This window comes from Lissotriton vulgaris, chromosome 8, assembly GCF_964263255.1.
Source record: "Lissotriton vulgaris chromosome 8, aLisVul1.2, whole genome shotgun sequence".
Lineage (NCBI taxonomy): Eukaryota > Metazoa > Chordata > Amphibia > Caudata > Salamandridae > Lissotriton > Lissotriton vulgaris.
Genome location: NC_141696.1, coordinates 166415964 through 166434787, shown reverse-complemented (window position 1 = coordinate 166434787; position 18824 = coordinate 166415964). Strand labels below are relative to the sequence as shown.

At 45.2% G+C, this 18824-nt stretch overlaps 1 protein-coding gene across 1 annotated transcript in view; it reads right to left on the bottom strand.

The window, feature by feature from the left end:
• Positions 1 to 18824, bottom strand: part of MYO7A (myosin VIIA) — a 778803-nt gene that overhangs the window by 705166 nt on the left and 54813 nt on the right. The gene's annotated exons all lie outside the window — the stretch shown is intronic.

Below are 18824 nucleotides of genomic sequence, written 5' to 3'. Positions count from 1 at the left end.
CAAGGGACTCACATCTGAGTATACCCTTCCACGCTTATGGTGGACAAAATGATTCAGAAAAGGGGGTGGTGATGAACAGAGTGTCTAAATTAAGCAGACCACTCTTACCTAGTCCAAAGATCAGGGCTTGATCCATCACCGTTTTTTAGCTCACTGCACCATCCCAGCTCAGAACCTGGCTACATGCAAATTAGTCTGTTCCTGTCCCAGTGCATGATGGGAACAGGGCAAACCAAACTACCAAGCCAATTCTTATACTGGGAAGGAAACAAGCTTCCGGGGACCGGTTTCTGGCATTTCAGCCGTCGTCGGCCCGGCTTGCTTGAATCCTGATGGTGCAATGAGCAAGGGACTCACATCTAAGTATACCCTTCCACGCTTATGGTGGACAAAATGATTCAGAAAAGGGGGTGGTGATGAACAGAGTGTCTGAATTAAGCAGACCACTCCTACCCAGTCCAAAGATCAGGACTTGATCCATCACCGTTTTTTAGCTCACTGCACCATCCCAACTCAGAACCTGGCTACATGCAAATTAGTATGTTCCTGTCCCAGTGCATGATGGGAACAGGGCAAACCAAACTACCAAGCCAATTCTTATACTGGGAAGGAAACAAGCTTCCGGGGACCGGTTTCTGGCATTTCAGCCGTAGTCGGCCCGGCTTGCTTGAATCCTGATGGTGCAATGAGCAAGGGACTCACATCTGAGTATACCCTTCCACGCTTATGGTGGACAAAATGATTCAGAAAAGGGGGTGGTGATGAACAGAGTGTCTGAATTAAGCAGACCACTCTTACCCAGTCCAAAGATCAGGGCTTGATCCATCACCGTTTTTTAGCTCACTGCACCATCCCAGCTCAGAACCTGGCTACATGCAAATTAGTCTGTTCCTGTCCCAGTGCATGATGGGAACAGGGCAAACCAAACTACCAAGCCAATTCTTATACTGAGAAGGAAACAAGCTTCCGGGGACTGGTTTCTGGCATTTCAGCCGTCGTCGGCCCGGCTTGCTTGAATCCTGATGGTGCAATGAGCAAGGGACTCACATCTGAGTATACCCTTCCACGCTTATGGTGGACAAAATGATTCAGAAAAGGGGGTGGTGATGAACAGAGTGTCTGAATTAGGCAGACCACTCTTACCCAGTCCAAAGATCAGGGATTGATCCATCACCGTTTTTTAGCTCACTGCACCATCCCAGCTCAGAACCTGGCTACATGCAAATTAGTCTGTTCCTGTCCCAGTGCATGATGGGAACAGGGCAAACCAAACTACCAAGCCAATTCTTATACTGGGAAGGAAACAAGCTTCCGGGGACCGGTTTCTGGCATTTCAGCCATCGTCGGCCCGGCTTGCTTGAATCCTGATGGTGCAATGAGCAAGGGACTCACATCTGAGTATACCCTTCCACGCTTATGGTGGACAAAATGATTGAGAAAAGGGGGTGGTGATGAACAGAGTGTCTGAATTAAGCAGACCACTCTTACCCAGTCCAAAGATCAGGGCTTGATCCATCACCGTTTTTTAGCTCACTGCACCATCCCAGCTCAGAACCTGGCTACATGCAAATTAGTCTGTTCCTGTCCCAGTGCATGATGGGAACAGGGCAAACCAAACTACCAAGCCAATTCTTATACTGGGAAGGAAACAAGCTTCCGGGGACCGGTTTCTGGCATTTCAGCCGTCGTTGGCCCGGCTTGCTTGAAGCCTGATGGTGCAATGAGCAAGGGACTCACATCTGAGTATACCCTTCCACGCTTATGGTGGACAAAATGATTCAGAAAAGGGGGTGGTGATGAACAGAGTGTCTGAATTAAGCAGACCACTCTTACCCAGTCCAAAGATCAGGGCTTGATCCATCACCGTTTTTTAGCTCACTGCACCATCCCAGCTCAGAACCTGGCTACATGCAAATTAGTCTGTTCCTGTCCCAGTGCATGATGGGAACAGGGCAAACCAAACTACCAAGCCAATTCTTATACTGGGAAGGAAACAAGCTTCCGGGGACCGGTTTCTGGCATTTCAGCCGTCGTCGGCCAGGCTTGCTTGAATCCTGATGGTGCAATGAGCAAGGGACTCACATCTGAGTATACCCTTCCACGCCTATGGTGGACAAAATGATTCAGAAAAGGGGGTGGTGATGAACAGAGTGTCTGAATTAAGCAGACCACTCTTACCCAGTCCAAAGATCAGGGCTTGATCCATCACCGTTTTTTAGCTCACTGCACCATCCCAGCTCAGAACCTGGCTACATGCAAATTAGTCTGTTCCTGTCCCAGTGCATGATGGGAACAGGGCAAACCAAACTACCAAGCCAATTCTTATACTAAGAAGGAAACAAGCTTCCGGGGACCGGTTTCTGGCATTTCAGCCGTCGTCGGCCTGGCTTGCTTGAATCCTGATGGTGCAATGAGCAAGGGACTCACATCTGAGTATACCCTTCCACGCTTATGGTGGACAAAATTATTCAGAAAAGGGGGTGGTGATGAACAGAGTGTCTGAATTAAGCAGACCACTCTTACCCAGTCCAAAGATCAGGGCTTGATCCATCACCGTTTTTTAGCTCACTGCACCATCCCAGCTCAGAACCTGGCTACATGCAAATTAGTCTGTTCCTGTCCCAGTGCATGATGGGAACAGGGCAAACCAAACTACCAAGCCAATTCTTATACTGGGAAGGAAACAAGCTTCCGGGGACCGGTTTCTGGCATTTCAGCCGTCGTCGGCCCGGCTTGCTTGAATCCTGATGGTGCAATGAGCAAGGGACTCACATCTGAGTATACCCTTCCACGCTTATGGTGGACAAAATGATTCAGAAAAGGGGGTGGTGATGAACAGAGTGTCTGAATTAAGCAGACCACTCTTACCGATTCCAAAGATCAGGGCTTGATCCATCACCGTTTTTTAGCTCACTGCACCATCCCAGCTCAGAACCTGGCTACATGCAAATTAGTCAGTTCCTGTCCCAGTGCATGATGGGAACAGGGCAAACCAAACTACCAAGCCAATTCTTATACTGGGAAGGAAACAAGCTTCCGGGGACCGGTTTCTGGCATTTCAGCCGTCGTCGGCCCGGCTTGCTTGAATCCTGATTGTGCAATGAGCAAGGGACTCACATCTGAGTATACCCTTCCACGCTTATGGTGGACAAAATGATTCAGAAAAGGGGGTGGTGATGAACAGAGTGTCTGAATTAAGCAGACCACTCTTACCGAGTCCAAAGATCAGGGCTTGATCCATCACCGTTTTTTAGCTCACTGCACCATCCCAGCTCAGAACCTAGCTACATGCAAATTAGTCAGTTCCTGTCCCAGTGCATGATGGGAACATGGCAAACCAAACTACCAAGCCAATTCTTATACTGGGAAGGAAACAAGCTTCCGGGGACCGGTTTCTGGCATTTCAGCCGTCGTCGGCCCGGCTTGCTTGAATCCTGATGGTGCAATGAGCAAGGGACTCACATCTGAGTATACCCTTCCTGCTAAGGGCAGGTGTTAGCTTTTGGAGATATTCGCGCTTAGCGCGAATATCTCCAAAAGTTGGTAATAGGAGATAGCGATGTTAGCGACTGTTTCCAGTCGCTAACATCTTGGCACGCCCCCTTTGCATGTCATTAGTGATAAATATCACTGACATGCAAAGCGGGGCCCAAGATGGTCGCTATCTCCTACTAGCTGTCGCTAACTGGTGTTAGCGACAGCTAGGTAATAGGCAGATAATTTTATCTCCGCTTTCTTGGCTTTTAAAGCCAAAAAAGCGGAGATAAACCCCCTTAATAATATGCCCCTCTGTATTTAATATTGGCTGGGAGGTCTGTGATGCTAGAAGGCACCAGGCTCGCTTTCTGCTTGGCATGAAGTACAAACTTTTTATGGCTTGTTTGTAAGCGTCTGATGCTTACCCAGAAAAAAGACACTGCTGGAAGACCTCTGCACTGATATCCACAGGTTATTCGAAAAAGAATTCGACTGCAGTGTTTAATGGGACATGCAACCTCGCCAGAAGCAAAACCATATTTCCTCACCCAGGTCATATGTGTAAAATGTATCCACAATTTACAGCTGAACCGTGTCATGCTTCCCTAGACCAGTCTAAACAAGCAGTTGCAAACCCAATAGTCGTGTCTTTGAATGGCATTTGCTGAAGCTTTGGCTTTGCCTGTGCTTGTTGTTGATCCTAAACAACATTAGCAAAAAGAAAAAATAAAGCCAAAATGCCCAGCCTCTGCTTGACAAAATATGCACGTGCATCCATTTCTCCTGACTCTGCAGTGGCCTTTTGCCCGACTTTTATTTTACTGTTCCAAAATTGCAGATACCTATTTCAAGCGGTATATTAAAAAATATAGTTATAATAATGTTTAAAAAACAGGATGGGGAGATGCAGATGAGCAATGAGCGAGCAGAAACATTTCATTGTAGCCAAGCTTTGGGGAGCGAATGGTGAGCAATGAGGGTGGGATGAGAGAGAGTGCGTTGAACAAAACAAAGAGAGTGTGGGGGGGTGAGAGAGTGAAAGCAGCACAAAAAGGAGAGCGGGAAAACATATGCACTACCGTGAAGTGCTAAAAGATAAAGAAACAAGCATTAACACACCCAATTGCTCTTGCCCTTTAAAAGCAAGTGGTGAGCTATTGGCTTTGCCAATACTTGTTTACTTTGACAGAGACCAATGCTTTTTGACCATGTTGTTCAACAATGGCAAACGGAAAAATTGTTATTGATATTGCTGATGCTATCCAGCAATGAAAAAAAAACAAAAAACAAGTGCACTGTACGCGAGCATGCATAACACGCATCCATGCCTATTCTTCAAGATACTACAGAGGCTCCGGTGTGATGACGTATACACATGCATGCGATACCACGCATGTGCATGCATATGCCATGCTGTGGTGGTCATTTTGTTTTTTGTTTTTAATTTAGTGATCCAAGATGGCGGACACCAATCTTGGAGTGGTAAATGAAATAAATTCAAATAAAAGATGTGAGAGTGTCTCTACAGAATGGAGAAACCCAGTAGCAAATTGTAGCAGACCTCCTAAAAAGTGGAAGCTTTTTCCTTTTTTTTTCCAACATGGAACAAGGAGAGGTGCTTGTATAATGGAAGAGTGGGAGGTTGGGGTAAGGAAGGGTTAGTAAGTAAACGTTGCAATGAGAGTCTGCGGTGAGCAGGCAAGGGTCGAGATGGAATGGGGAAGAGGGGTGTCTAAACAAAAGTCAAACATAAAAAGGCGGGGTGCAGGAAGCAATGAACAAGTTAGGAAGTGGAATAGCAAAAGGGAGTGTGCAGAGGGGTAGGGTGTCAAGGGGCAATGGGCATGGACCCAAAGAGTGGTTAAAGAAAACGGACAAACTTAGGGCCAGATGTATGAAATTCTTGTTTTGCATTTCCTAAATATCAGTTCTGTAGGGCCAAATCGGAAAATGTTTGTATTTCCTAAATTGTGATTTCCAAATTGGAAATCACAATTTAGGAAATACAAACCCAAGGGTGCCTCTAGACTTAAGGCCGCCCACTGGAGGCACCCCAAATTCATAGTGCACATGTAAGTTGACATTTGCCCCAGAGGCATTTTTTAATTTTGTACATAGTCGCTGTTGACTTTGAGTCGATGGTAATAGCATTTCCTAAATGCTCAACTTACATTTAGGAAATGTTCTGGACATGTGCTTTAGGAATTGCAAATAGGTAATCTCTATTTGCGTTTCCCTAAATCGCTGTTGCAATTTGCTACTTCTACCGTGTAGAAACCGCAAGCTGCAACCAGTTTTTGGCCTTTGTATATATGAAAAGGCTGTTTTGCATTTCTTAATGGGCCGGAATTGCAATTCAAAGTGTGAAGAAATGCTAAAAGCCTTAGTTTCCTGAAAGCAAGCAGAGGATGGATGGTAAATAAGCTGTGCACCAGGGAAAGGACAAACCCAAGAAGAGTAAGGAAAACCACTGAATAAGATGCAAACATGCAAATGAATTGTATTCAATGGAATGACCAAAGGCTCACTGTATTGGAATTATACACAGTAGTAGTAGGATTTAGAAACATTTCATACAACATAGCACAGCGAGTGAAGTTGCTGCACTACGTTGCATGAAAGGGAGAGCGCAGAACTGCGCCACATTCCTGCTCTCTTTCCACACTGGCGCACTTTGGGCTGCCTACTGCCAACGCAGTCTAAATTAGTGGAATCTAAACATCTCTTGCATGATTCCTAGTCGGGATTTAGACCGGGCTTCAGCACTGAGACTGCTCTGATCAAAGTGTTTGAGTTCATTCGAGAGTGCGTGGATATGGGCGAGGAGGCCATGTTGGTTCTCCTCAACCTATCCGCGGGTTTCGATATTGTGTCTTATGACATATTATTGGACCGCTTGCGTAGCATTGCAATTGGGGGTACCCCTCTGGCCTGGGTCAGATCTTTTCTTAAAGGTAGATCCCAACAAGTCTTTCTTCAGCCTTTTGATTCGGAAGAAAAACCTCTGCTCTGCGGTGTCCCGCAGGGCTCTGCACTTAGCCCTGTATTTTTCAATGTCTACCTTACTCCTTTGGCAAAGGTGGCTGAATCCTGGGGGGTCAGAGTGATCTCTTCTGCTGATGACACTCAGCTTGTGTTTTCCTTCAGAGATCACTCTGAAGGCAGTTTGACCAACTTTCGTCACTGCCTAATTAACATCTCCTCCTGGATGACTTCTAATAATCTCAAACTGAATACAGATAAGACGGAAGTCTTGTTCTTTAATCAGAAATCCCCTCTCTCGCCCTCACTCTGGTGGCCTTTGGAGCTTAATCCCCCACCTGTTCCGGTTCAAGCAGCCCGTAATTTGGGCTTCCGATTTGACAGCGCCTTATCCTGCAAAACCCACATCAATAAAGTCACGGCAGCTTGCTTTGGCAAACTCCGTATGATTAGGAAAATTGTCCCATACCTCCCTCTTGACTCCAGCAGGCCTTTTGTCCATGTCCTGATTACCTCTCATTTGGACTACTCAAATAGTCTGTATCTTGGTGCTCCAGCTTACCAGATCCATCGACTGCAGAACGCGGCTGCTAGGCTGATCGGTAACATCCCCCACCGACATTCGATTTCCCCATACCTGAGGAAGTTGCATTGGTTACCAGTGACCCGGCGCATTCAATTTAAAGCAATGGTATTTGCCTTCCGGGCCCTCAATGGTCTACCTGAAAAACAGGCTTAAACCTATTCATTGAACCAGAGACCTCAGATCTAACAATCTTTGCTTTCTTGTCACCCCGCGGTTTTGTCGGTCCAGAATGGGGGGCCGGTCCTTTACTGTAGGGACTGCTAAACTCAGGAACAGCCTTCCATTAGATCTTAGGCTGACTTCATCGGAATCTATGTTCCGGAATAAACTGAAAACCTGGCTGTTTTCCAGTCTCTAGTTGCTGCCGTCAATATTCATAGCCGCTGTCTGCAGCGCCGGGACACCCCGTTGGGGGTAGCCGCGCGCTTTATAAGCTTCAAAATAAATAAATAAATAAACGCAGGCACCCTTGCTGCATAGTGCACAGATGCCTGCATTATGGTCAGGATAGTCTTTGTGCAGGAAGGAATACTTTACTGCTCAGAAAATATCCTTGTTAGCTTTTTCCTCTTTGCATATTTCTGCAGCACATATTCAAACAGGAAATAATGAGGTAAAATAAGGATATTTCTCCTTGCTACCCCATCCTCAGGCATACGCACCATTCTGGTGCAAACCCACATCTACATCTCTTTGTAAATCTAAGTTTGCGCCAAAATTCATGTGAGATGCATGGGAACACCCATGCACCACCATTAAAAACGCCTCACTGAAGAAAAGTAACACAAGGTAGTGTAAATTCTTTGCTTTTTTTAATCTAAGCAACACAGATGGACATTTGTGTTGCTTTGTAAAATGCCAAAATGGATTTTGCGTCGGGTCTGCATCAAAAAAGTGATGCAAAATCTTTGTAAATCTTGGTCTAGGTCTTCTGATAATTGAGAGTTGAGGTTTTATTTATTTATTTATAAAGTTTTATGCTGCATGTGCTTGCAGTGAGGGAGAATACAATGCACAGATGTTACAATGCACACACTTTCGAAGTCACAAAGACTCCTTCAGATGCCAGTGGTGCCATGACTATAATCTTTCTGAAACACACACAAGCAGATGACATGTCCAATAGGCTTGACAAATAAGGAAAAACAAAGAATGAGTGACTATCAAAAGGTGTGCTTCTGAAATGCAATTTGTGCAAGGTCAACAACAATATTATAACAAAGCTGTGCATTATGAGGACTTTTCCCTACTCAAATGCATTTAGGTCAATCACAATGGCTGCATAATAATACATTTTTTATATAGTGATTTATACTGCTCTTTCGCGGGGTTAATGACAGATTCTACTGTTAGAAGGTGGTCGAAAAGATGTAACTCGGAGTTCATCTTGCTTGGATTCAAGCTGGCGACCGCCAGATCACTGCAGATGTCAGCGTGGAGCGTTAACTCACTGAGCCATGATCTTGCGGGCATAATGTCAGATATTGTAATACATGAGTATTTGTAAAGCACTTTATAATCCTACTGCGAGGCCTGACGCGAGTGGCAATTCGTGTGGTGCCTGCGTCCTCAACTTCGTGCCTGTATCCTGGACCCTGAAAGCCTTAGTGACCTCTGACCCGGTGCTAATAGAGACTCTATCAGAGCTGTCATTTCCAGAGGGACCTATAAATACCCAGGAGCTGGTCAATTTTGCAATCTTGTTTCTAGGGTTATAGGTCACGCTCATGTGTGTGTGTGTGTGTGATGGATCTAGCGTACCTTGTATTCCGTGGCACTGAAATCTATAATGCAGCGCTTTATGGTTTACCGCAGTTTGCTCTGTGTGACAGGTGTCTGGTCAGCTGTGCACTCCTCGACACTACGGCTGAAGCCAATTGGCGTTGTTTGGGCAACACATGGGAAACAACAAAAGAGACTTAACCCCAGTTGTGATATGACCCACGTGATTATTCAGTCACCTTCAGTCTAGCACACAGGCAGGACATTAGACTGCAGTAAAGTCCGCCTGTTCTCTGTTTTGTATATATGGACTGTTTTCCTCCAAACGATAGGAGGCGATATGAATGGTGTTTGAACTTGTAAATATTTTGACATTTATGTTTTTCACGATTTTGGTTTTGTGATTTGTATGTAATGTATTTTTTTCACATGTATTAAGGTCACATTGAACTATTGGTATCCCTCCATGCCATAATGGAATGTTTGTTCTTATAAAACGTGATTGTTCCCGTTTGCGAATTCTTAGTTGCGAAAATTAAGGAATCGCAATTAAGAATTCGCAAACGGCTATGCATTAAGAAATCGCAATTATTTTTGGCGATTTCTTAATTTTCCTTAATTGCGATTCACAATTTGCAAATCGCAATTAAGGAATCCCTTTCCATTGATTCCTATGAGCCTAGAGACCCATAGGAATGAATGTGAAGGCATTCTCATTTTGTGATTCGCAATTAAGGAATCGCAAAATGAGAATGCAATTTCAAGGGTGCAGGGGGGGTCCAAAGGACCCCCCCTGCACCCCTGAAATGTACCTTTAAGTACTTTTTTTCACACACACATGCCCCAAGGACATGTGTGTGTGTAAAATGAAACTTTCAAAAATGCACTTTTGTGCATTTTTGAAAGTTTTTGCAAATTACCATGAAGGATAACTTCATGGTAATTTACCACTTCCTATTTGCGATTTCGCAATTTAAAAAAAATCATGCATTGCATTTAAGAAATTGCATAATTGTGATTTCTTAAATGCAATCGCAATTTAAGAAATCGCAAATAAATTGCGATTTCTTAAATTGCGAAAAACGCAAAAACCTTAATGCATCCCAAAAAAGGGATTTTTTGCGATTTCTTAAATGCTGTGCATGATTTTTTTTAATTTGCGAATTCGCAATTAGGAAGGGGAAATTTACCATGAAGTAAACCTTCATGGTAATTTGCGAAAAGTTTCAAAAATGCATTTTTGAAACTTATATTTTACACACACACATGCCCTTGGGACATGTGTGTGAGTAAAATGTACTTACGTGACATTTCAGGGGTGCAGGGGGGGGTCCTTTGAACCCCCCCCCCTGCACCCTTGAAATTGCATTCTTATTTTGCGATTCCTTAATTGCGAATTCGCAAAATGAGAATGCCTTCCCATTGATTCCTATGGGCCTCTAGGCCCATAGGAATTAATGTAAAGCGATTCCTTATTTGCGATTCGCAATTAAGGAATCGCAAATAAGGAAAATGAAGAAATGCAAAAACTTTTGGGAATTCTTAATGCATAGGAATTTGTGATTCCTAAATTGCGATTCCTTAATTTTCGCAATTTAGGAATCGCAAATACCAACAATGATGCATGTGGGGGATAATGCCCACCTGGTCCGCCTCAATCCTTGGCAGAAGAAGCACCATAGCACATTATTTAAATGTTATTTTTGATGGTACGTTACTATTACAACACAGCTGTGTAAAAAGATGATACTTTCAATAGATTGTAGTGGTTTTCACTAGAGGTGGGTGTGTGACTGAATGTGTGAGTCTGGCTCGGCTTGAACTCCCCTAGCGCCCTGAGGCCAATCACAAGCCGCGCTGGGACAGACTGACTTCTCCAGCACATGGCATCAGGCATAGGGAGAGGAGAGAGACATTAGAAAGGATGACACAGGGCAGGGTAGGAAAGGGAAAGATGGGCAGTTAGAACATTGCATAGAGAGGGATGCAGATGACATCCAGGTGTGGGACACATGAGCGAGAAAGGCTATTTGCCAAGGGATGCTTTAAGAAATGGGAAAAAAGAAAAATACCATGAGGAGGAAAGAAAAGTCATGCAAAAGCGGCGAGAGTGTGCAAGGTGAGCGGGGCTGGAGCAGAGTCAGTGTTGCGACACGCGACTCACTGCCTGTGACTGCCTGCACTACAAGTCTATCATGGGCACCAGACTGTCACACCATGCCAATACAAAGTAGGGAAAAAACTGCCCACACGTGGCCTCTAGCACTGGACCTCGGTCAATGATGTTTTGACCACCTTCGCAATCAGACTGTGTGCCCGGGACACCTGGGGGCAAATTTACAAGTAAATCATGAGGGAAGGATCACTTGTCCTGCATAACCTGTACATGTATCTAATATGGTCGTAGCGGTATATGTTGTCTACCCGCTTTCATACACGTGTGTGCATAATCCTCGGGTTAGGGGCTTAGGAGAAGGTGCCTATCTGTGGTGTGACTTCTCCTGCGTAGCATGTGCTATCTCTGCCTCTCCTCCCCCGGATGAGGAGAGGCAGAGATAGCACATGCTACGCAGGAGAAGACACGCCACAGATAGCCCCTAACCCGAAGAAGTGCACATACGCATTTCACCAGGTACAATGCGACCAAGGACTGACTGAAATCAGGTAATTCTTTCAATTTATTTTTCACTTCCCCTATTACTTTTGCACTGGTCCTGAAGAAAGCCCACCGACCTATACAGGCAACGAGGCTGAAACATGTCGACGTTTTAAAACACACCATGCAGTGCGCTTGAATTCCTTATTATTCCAAAGCGGCACAACATCCAATTACCCACCCTCACTTGGGCTACCCGAATCCAGACCCAATAAAGTTCAATCTCTGGCTGTCCGGGTATTTTAACTCACTTCCCGAGCACCTTTATCCACGATCACTACTGTTTTTAACCAAGGGTAAATCCTCCAGGCGGAGGTTGCATAAATACTGACCCAAGGATTATGCACACACGTGTATGAAAGCGGGGAGACAACATATACCGCTACGACCATCTAAGATACATGTGTATGAGGGTCTTTTAATTTGTGAGACACCACGTACCTACCTGCATACCCTGGTCATGATTTACTGCTAAACAAAGGAGACTGAACGGATCAGTACTCTACCCCCACCCATTGATTTTTTGGGCCAATTTACAAGGACATGATGGAGAGCTGTGCAGCGGATAATTTTGCAGTGCCACGGTCCTCCATTTCCAAAACGCAGGGATGCGCCGTATTTACAACAATATGGCTCACCCCATTGTTTTCCCTAGCGCTAACGCTAAAACTAGCTGTCTAGCGCCAATGCAGACACCCTTGCGCCATAGAGCAAGGGTGCTTGCACTGCAGGGAATGGTTGTTTATGTGCAGGAAAGTATGCCTTCCTGCACGTAAACACTACATATAAACAATCAATAATGACAGTCTGTTACTTCGATGTGTGAGGTATTCTGCAGCCCACATACAAATAGAAAATCACCTTTATTTACTGACTGTTTATGTACAGGAAGGGACACCTTCCTGCACATAAACAGTCAGTAATGGCATGTTGCTCTTTCTATGCATGCTGCAGAGTGCAACACACATAGAAAAAGCAAAAAACAAGGAGAAATCAAAGTATTTCTCCTCATTGTGCCATTCTAACACCTGATATTGCATGTTGTTCATTTTTGGTGCAAAAAGCAATGCGTGTGCTTTTGGGACGCTCACAGCAACACTCATTGCAAGCCCCTTTCAAACAGATACCTGCTTGAAAGAGTACCATATTTACAAAGCAGTGTCAAGCCACAAAAAGTGGCTTAAGCCACATTGTAAATATGATGCAGGGCTTTGCGCCATTGGAACGTCAAAAAAAGTGACTTTCCGGTGGCGCAATCCCCTTGTAAATATGCCCCGATCTGCCTTGATGACATGGAGCTAGGTGGCCACACTAGTTGGTGCAGGGGAAAACTGGGAAGCCCCTTTCTACAGGGTCCGCTGGGATGAATACCTGAAGCTGGATTGAATTGAAAATCTTAAGAAAGTCAGCATCAATTTTTTAAAGCCTGATCGCATTCAGTTGGCCCAGTCTGGTGACGCGGACCACACAATGGCGCTGCAACACAACAGGCCCTACCTGTCGTGTTCCGCCATGGACCAGCATGCAATACTGCGTCGCAGCGCAATCCGATCCCGCCCGCCGTAAAAGGATGAGTAACTCCCTTTGTGATCAGTGCATCCAGCGGTTATTGTATCTTTCAAAGGAACATTGGGCGAAGGATCATTTAACGAAAACAACCTAACCCACCTCTGCACAGGTGTAATTTCAGAATCCCTCATCACACTCCAGCGCTGCCAGCGAGCCCGGCCGGGTCATTGTCTCTTTTGGCTGTGCTCATGGAAGCTGCTGGCCTGTCCCATTTGAAAAAGAATATTTTCTTTTTTGACCTGCTAGGTGAAAGGAGCCAACAATGTTCATCTGCCCCAGAAATACATTTGATCTGCCCATGAAACCGCTTTCCGGATTAAAAACCTTTTGGACAGCCCATATCTACGATCGCTGATACACGTGACTCCTGTGCAATGCTCTGCTCTTTAGGTTTTTTGCTTTCATACATAAAAAGACATTTTTATAGAAGGACATCAATGGGCTAGATTCACACATGGCTTGCGTCACCGTTACTAAGCCACGCAAAGCCACATGGTTTAGTAAACCCAAGGTAATGCAAGGCAGCGCATTTTGTTCCCTTGCATTACCTTGCGGCAGGGTGGCGTTCCTTGGATGGAGTATGGGGGGAAACAACCTTTACAACGCAACTTTTACACCGCACTACCATTACAACAAAACTTTTACAACGCAACATCCATTACAACCCATGCATTTACAACGCAACCATTACAACGCATGACACTACAACGCATGCCATTACAACGCAGTCATTACAACACATACCATTACAACGCATAGCATTACAACACATAGCACCCTTACACTATCCAACACTTACCCAACTGTTGCACCCCCTGGAGTTAGAATAGTAATTGTTACCCCTACACTATCCAACACTTACCCTACTGTTGCACCCCCTGGAGTTAGAATAGTAATTTTTACCCCTACACTATCCAATACTTACCTTACATGCAATGTATCGTTATGCGTTGTAATGGTATGCGTTGTAAATGTAGTATGCGTTGTAGTGGAATGCGTTGTAAAGGTAGTTTCAAAGAATTCGTTGTAATGGTATGCGTTGTAATGGATGTTGCGGTGTAAAAATTGCGTTGTAAAGGTAGGCGTTGTAAAAGTATGCGTTGTAACATCATACATCCGAGTATGGGTGTTTTCATGCCTCCACCCATGGATTTTGTTACATTCCTAGATTTACAAAGAGTTATAAACCTAGGCATGCATCAAAATGGTACAACCCCCAGACCCAGGCGTAACAAGGAGAAATAACTTTATTACTCCTTGTTATCTTTTTCTATGTGTTATGCATTCTGTATTACACATAGAGAAAGGAAATTTATTTTAAGGATTATTTTTGTGCAGGAAGGTGTCCCTTTTGGCAAAAAAACAATCCTGCTCGTAATGCAGGCCCACTTGAACCATGGTGTAAGGGTGCCTGGTTGCTGCTACATAGCACAGTGTGCCTGTGCAGGAAGGCAGCCGAAATGTGCCATATTGTGAGAAATCGGGTTGTTGGTTGACTGGGGTGTGAGCCCTGATCAAGCAACATCCACAATCCCTTGAAGGGTGAACCACCAAAAGCCACCAAATGAACCTGTACAAGGAGAAATCAAGACATTAAAAACGTATCAAAGGTTTATCCCAGGGAAGAGAATGCTCTGTGAACATACAGTAAGGTTGAGAGTACATTTCAGGTTATCATCCGCTTAGAGAGATGGTCATATAAATAGGTTCTTATAAGTTAGTAGTTGCAAAGTACTACCATTGGTTGCATAAAAAGGGGTTATAATCACTGCATAGTTGAAGCAGTATAAAAACAAGCATTGGAAATGCAATAGGTCTCGCAGTAGTAAAGTTTGAGCTATAGGTGTTATTTTTTTGTTTGTTTTTTATTTATGTGTTGTTTTTTCTAAATAGCTAAATTAATAGCTTTCTTCTTTACAAAGCCAATAGTTATAATTTTTGTAAATGTGACACCTCTAGCATTTGTAAAGCAACATGTTTTGTATTAACGGGACTTATATGTGACTTATATGTATTGATATAAAAAAAATCAATGGCTTTAAAAAACAATTAATAATTAATACGTAAATAAAATGGATTTTATTTTATATTGCCAATAGCTTAACGTTTATTAAATATATTTAGTGAAGATGCTGTGGTTGCGCTGAGTGAGGGTGAGTGAGGGTGAGGGTGAGTGAGGGGTTGAGGGTGAGTGAGGGGTTGAGGGTGAGTGAGGGTGAGTGAGGGTGAGTGAGGGTGAGTGAGGGTGAGGGGTTGAGGGTGAGGGAGGGTGAGGGAGGGTGAGGGTGAGGGTGAGGGAGGGTGAGGGTGAGTGAGGGTGAGGGGTTGAGGGTGAGTGAGGGTGAGGGTTTGAGGGTGAGTGAGGGTGAGGGTTTGAGGGTGAGTGAGGGTGAGGGTGAGGGTGAGTGAGGGTGAGGGTGAGTGAGGGTGAGGGGTTGAGGGTGAGTGAGGGTGAGGGTGAGTGAGGATGAGGTGTTGAGGGTGGGTGAGGGTGAGTGAGGGTGAGTGAGGATGAGGTGTTGAGGGTGGGTGAGGGTGAGTGAGGGTGAGTGAGGGTGAGGGTGAGTGAGGGTGAGTGTGATTGAGGGTGAGTGAGGGTGAGTGAGGGTGAGTGAGGGTGAGTGAGGGTGAGGGGTTGAGGGTGAGTGAGGGTGAGGGTGAGGGGTTGAGGGTGGGTGAGGGTGAGTGAGGGTGAGGGGTTGAGGGTGAGTGAGGATGAGTGAGAGTGAGGGGTTGAGGGTGAGTGAGGGTGAGGGGTTGAGGGTGAGTGAGGGTGAGGGTGAGTGAGGGTGAGGGGTTGAGGGTGAGTGAGGGTGAGGGGTTGAGGGTGAGTGAGGGTGAGTGAGGGTGAGGGTGAGTGAGGGTGAGTGAGGGTGAGTGAGGGTGAGGGGTTGAGGGTGAGTGAGGGTGAGTGAGGGTGAGTGAGGGTGAGGGGTTGAGGGTGAGTGAGGGTGAGGGTGAGGGGTTGAGGGTGAGGGTGAGGGGTTGAGGGTGAGTGAGGGTGAGTGTGAGTGAGGGTGAGGGGTTGAGGGTGAGTGAGGATGGGTGAGTGAGGGTGAGTGAGGGTGAGTGAGGGTGGGTGAGGGTGAGTGAGGGTGAGTGAGGGTGAGTGAGGGTGAGGGCATTCACATGTACTGCGCGTGGGTGTCCTTCTTTTCCTGGAAATGCTAACTTTACTGTCTTAAAAGAAAGTGAAAGCAAAGCAGACTAAAGATCGAACAGAGATCGTCGGGGACTTTCCACTTCGACGCAAGTAGGGAAACAGTCTGCATGCTTAAATAATGCATTAATCTTGTTTTGAGTCAGTTATATTGTATCGCAGAAGTTGCTGGTCACGTTTAAAGGAACTTCAGTTCAGTAATTTCATTTCCTCCGTTAGCAACCCTACTCATGATTTGTACTCTTACTCTCCTCAGCTTCACCAGGAACTGTAGCATTTTTCTGTACGGGGGCAGGCGAAAGGAACACGGGCATGGTTGCTGGTGTGTACGCACAACAACAACTTGTGAGCCTTCTTCTTTGAGCTCCGGGTGAGCCGGTGCGGTCGATGTAACCCCGTGGGTGCAAAGCCTCCCATCCCGCTAAGTGCTTTTGGGATTACTTTGGTGTTTGAGGCATTTCGTGCTCAAGCCTCCTTAACGTTCCATAAAAGCTGTCCAGGCTTAATCAATTTAGGCGTGTTACAGTACATGGATTGAGGATTTTACGTGGTAGAGAATATTCAAAACGCAGCGATGTATTTTTTGTGGTGGGGATACAAATGCTGTGCAGAGATAACGGGCAGCTTTAGCTGTGCTTGGCCAGACTTGTAGGTTCTAATAAAGTACATAAAGTTCGACTGAACTTTGTGCCACGCTATTGTCCATGATTGGTAAATGTTATCCCCCTGGCGTGAGGTGTATTGGCCCCTAAATCTGTGAGTATGATAGAAATATCTTTCCTTTTAAAGCAATCCTGGCACCCGTCATTTAGTAAATAAAGAGACAAAGGCTTGTGGCTGCTTCGGCTATCAAAAATACGAAACGATTGCATGCGACATGGCGGGGAGGGGGCGGAGCGGGGGAGAGGGTGTTAAGCAGCAGGGTACAGACGGCTGAGGGAACAGACGGCGGGCAGGGGAGGGGCCGGAGCGGGGAGGGGGTGTGAATGCAGCAGGGGCCTGGAGTGCGGCTGAGGGAACTGATGTGCACGCGCTTTTAAGCTCAATGCGCATGCGCATTGAGCTTAAAAGTCACGGGCACTGCAAGGAATCGCCACGATTCCTTGCAAGTTGGATAAAGAGTGGATGAGCCCCCATAGTCTCGCTTGCTCGATGCGCATGCGCATCGACAGGCGAGACCTAAAAAGGTCTGCACAGGACACTCTGTTCTAAAGAGATCAAGCACCCCCTCGCTCTTGAGGTCCAATAAAGTCGAAACGTGTCGATCCCGCTTGGGCTTCTGTGCACAACGGACACTCCGAGTGCAGGACACAGTGCCCATTCTTTGAATTTGAAGCTCTTAGTTTTGAAGCGCGGGCAGTCTCTTTTGGTGGCCACTCTAGCAGCCATTGGTTAAACACAGAGTTGGAGTTGGAGAGTCTCGTTCAAGACTTCATCACATTGGAGGAAAAAAACACTGCCACAAAAAATGTCTAGAAAGGGATTTTTGATCAAAGTAGCACAGTAATGAAAATCAAGAGAAGGGACTGGAGAAAAAGGTCCAAGGTATAGGCTGAGTAAATGAGAAGAAATAGGAAAATCCAGTGAAAAAACAGAACAGAAGAAATCAGAGGTTTAAAGGGAAAGAAATAGCTGGAAGAAAGAAGGAAGCAACAATAACCACCGGGAAGCATTGCAATACAAGGTATCAATGGTCACAGGGCTTGAAATACTATAGAGAAGGAAAGTTATCGCTGAATCCAAGCAGAAGATAAAGGACCCACAATGAACTGGAAAACCATCTGAAAAATATTGCCAGGTGACCATGATGGATTTGAGAGAAAGGCCTGAAACCCCATCCCTTCATGAGGTCCTTCAGGCTCCTAATAAAACTCTTGCAAATGGCAGCCCCCTATGCTCACCATTCATTTCCATAGAACCATTCTGAGGACAGCGCAGTGGTGAATGAACAAATACTGATGGCTCCTCCGCAAGTCCTTCTCACATCTCCATGATTCGCGCGGTGGTCGCGAACCGAACGTAAGGTCCATCTCGAGCACGATTGTAGCACTGATGGGACACGCGTAACAACACCTGGACCTGCAAATTTGACTCTACTGTCCCTTCTGGAGGTGGGATATGATGATTTTGGATATTGTTGCTCAATGTACTGGTGCCAACAAGCTGAAAACAATGGAATGAAATGTATACAGAGAAATGAACGGTGGTTGAGACTGATTCAACTTTTCCATCAATACATTTTGGGAAGCTATTGAGGTACCTCTCTCTTTTACTGTCAGGTGAGTACTCACGTTTGGCAAAGTGGTTCAGATGCACCAACAACATAAAAAACAATTTATAGTCAGTATATCTTCATTGAGGTTGGTTAGTTTTCTTCTTCAAATACACTTATTTCTCATACACAGCTGACGCACACTTCACAGCACAAAACAACTGCTTTCAGTAATGTGTACTATTAACAAGCATCCAAAATATCACCACTCTATTGTAAATGTCACATTATGTTGTGACTAATAGCTACACAAGTGCATATTTTCAGCAGTTCAACAGTGCACATTTAGCAACAAGGGGGATTGGTCCATTTTTCACTTTCATAATGACAGACATTTAACATGATCCATATAAATACTGAACCTATTTTCAAATTATATATTGATTAAAAAAATGCATCG